This window comes from Schistocerca gregaria, chromosome X, assembly GCF_023897955.1.
Source record: "Schistocerca gregaria isolate iqSchGreg1 chromosome X, iqSchGreg1.2, whole genome shotgun sequence".
NCBI lineage: Eukaryota > Metazoa > Arthropoda > Insecta > Orthoptera > Acrididae > Schistocerca > Schistocerca gregaria.
This window is the reverse complement of record NC_064931.1, coordinates 105,951,147-105,954,046: the sequence shown is the minus strand read 5'-3', so window position 1 is coordinate 105,954,046 and position 2,900 is coordinate 105,951,147. Positions and strand designations below refer to the sequence as shown.

At 46.8% G+C, this 2,900-nt stretch overlaps 1 pseudogene; it reads right to left on the bottom strand.

Moving 5' to 3' along the window:
* Positions 1-1,991: 1,991 nt before the first annotated feature.
* Positions 1,992-2,109, bottom strand: LOC126299708 (5S ribosomal RNA; annotated as a pseudogene).
* Positions 2,110-2,900: the final 791 nt, after the last annotated feature.

Here is a 2,900-nt window from a genome sequence, read left to right as displayed (position 1 = left end):
CTGTCGCTGAATGTTATGTTATGTTAACCGGGGACCTAGTAACGACGGAGAGGCTCCGTCCCCGCCGCAGCCGCAGTTGTCCACAACCCCACGACGACTATCGCAGTCCACTTCACCCCTCCACCGCCCCACACCGAACCCAGGGGTATTGTGAGGTTCGGCCCCCGGTGGACCCCCCAGGGAACGTCTCACACCAGACGAGTGTAACCCCTATGTTTGCGTGGTAGAGTAATGGTGGTGTACGCGTACGTGGAGAACTTGTTTGTGCAGCAACCGCCGACATAGTGTAGCTGAGGCGGAATAACGGGAATCAGCCCGCATTTGTCGAGGCAGATGGAAAACCGCATAAAAACCATCCACAGACTGGCTGGCACACCGGACCTCGACGCAAATACGCCGGGCTGATTCGTGCCGGGGACCGGCGTTCCTTCCCTCCCGGAAAGCCGTTCGTTAGACCGCACGGCCAACCGGGCGGGCTAGCTGAATGTCATGTAACTATCTTACAACAATTTTCGGATGGAGGGAGATTGCTTCATCTCTTACAAAAATGTCAAAATTCTGCAAATAGTTCTTTATTTGCTTTAGATGTCAAATCAAATAGGTTCCATCAGCCAGCATTTAAAACTAACAGCTACCATCACTGTCCTCATCTCACAGCTCATACCATCTAGTACACACGCAAGACAGCCGGAAATGTACCAAAGTTCAACCCGAATTGTTCCGCGATTTTCACAGTTTATACTCAGCTACAACATGAGTTTTACATTCGGTCATTTTCAGTGGATTTCTTTAAAAGAAGTTGCTCGCCAACTATTCCGTAAACGATTACGAAATACGCCACGCGGAAATCTTCACAAAGGCCGAGAGTTCACATGCGATTACCTCTCCAACTACTTCTTTCACAATGCTCAAATTTTCACAATCTGTCCGTAAATGCACCTACTTTCACGGCGATATAAATCTAACGCAAAATAATAGTACCTTCTTCGTTTCACATATAATATTTTCGAGCACATTCAACATGACCTGCGCGTCCGACAGCGAACCTACGACTGCGCCAATGCCGTTGCTCACAGCGCATGTACCAATTGATAGAGTGCGGGAAAGACTTCACTCTGATTGGTTGATCAATTGAACAGCCATTCAGATTAGTCTTTCAAGATCATATTCATTCCTAAACTGTTTTACTCCAATCAACATTCACAGATGCATTTACGTCTTTTTATGCTGCAAATATTAATGAAATGTTCCACCAAACCAAACCAAACGAAAACTAATCTTGAAATAACTTTAGGAAAACATTGCTCTACAAATAACTATTCTGGCTGCCTTCTTGCAAAAACAAGCACACTTGGACATGAGTCATCAGCAGCAAAGGGGAATTACAGCTTTCGTTGCAACAGCTTGTTGCACACTTCTCCCTGACCAAGTTACATAATGTTTAACAGGAGATAATATTGAATCTTTACGTATGTCCCGCACACACACTCTCATTTACTCTCATTTATTTACACAAAAAATGGTTCAAATGGCTCTGAGCACTATGGGACTTAACTTATGAGGTCATCAACCCCCTAGAACTTAGAACTACTTAAACCTAACTAACCTAAGGACATCACACACATCCATGCCTGAGGCAGGATTCGAGCCTGCGACCGTAGCGGTCGCGCCGTTCCAGACTGTAGCGCCTATAACCGGTCGGCCACTCCGGCCGACACACAACAAAACAAATAGTTATTAAATGAATATTAATTCTTGCTGAAAACTCTATTACGAAAGCGAAAAATACAGCACACCGTCTTCAGGCCACAAGTGGCCCATCGGGACCATCCGACCGCCGTGTCATCCTCAATGAGGATGCGGATAGGAGGGGCGTGTGGTCAGCACACCGCTCTCCCGCTCGTTATGATGGTTTTCTTTGACCGGAGCCGCTACTATTCGGTCGAGTAGCTCCTCAATTGCCACCACGAGGCTGAGTGCACCCGGAAAAGTGACAACAGCGCATGGCGGCCCGGATGATCACCCATCCAACTGCTGGCCACGCCCGACAGCGCTTAACTTCGGTGATCTGACGGGAACCGGTGTATCCACTGCGGCAAGGCCGTTGCAAAAACGAAAAATAGTGAACGTTATTTAAGTATAAAAATTCAAGCATACTGACCTAACATTTTGTAAACTTCAGTAATGATGCCAACTGATAACAAAGGACAAACTGTTATGTATCTGTACTAACTTTAATCTTACTGTTGTCGGTTTTTGGTATTTTTGGCAATTTTTTTTAACTTTCAAAGTATCCCAGCTAGAAAGCTGAGGTTTTGCAAGTAGCTTTTTTATAACAAAAGGCTAAATACAAAGTTTTTCGAAATTGAATAAGATTTAGTATAGTTTATTAAGAGTCTTAAGGGCTTGAACTGGAACTGACACAAGTAGCGCTTGCGGCCGTGATAGCGACAGGTGCGAATGAATCACACCGAGATACAAGCAGCTGTCACCGCCACCGACTTCAAAGCTACGAGCCCATACTTCAAGGTAGCTTACTGCAATAAAATGGTATTGTGGTTTGAATTGCGGCGTTAAGGCTAGACGCAAATTGAGACGCGTATAGCGCGTGTGGCGCGCCGCAGCGCAGCCCGCATTTTTTTAACATCACGGGTTCAAATGGGACCGCGCAAATTGCGACGCGAAGCGACTGCGACGCTACACGCGCCTGCGCCAGGTCGCGCGGCGTTGTGGTTGAGGCACAGATTCTCGCGCTGAGCATCGCGCGTGCCTCGCTAGCACCGTCGGAAATTTGAGGCGAGAAGCGGAAAAGTAGCCCGGCCATATGCTCACATCGGCACAGCGCCTATGAGCAGTGGTAGTATTGCCCATACCATAAATTTCGTCTTACTATGTACTAA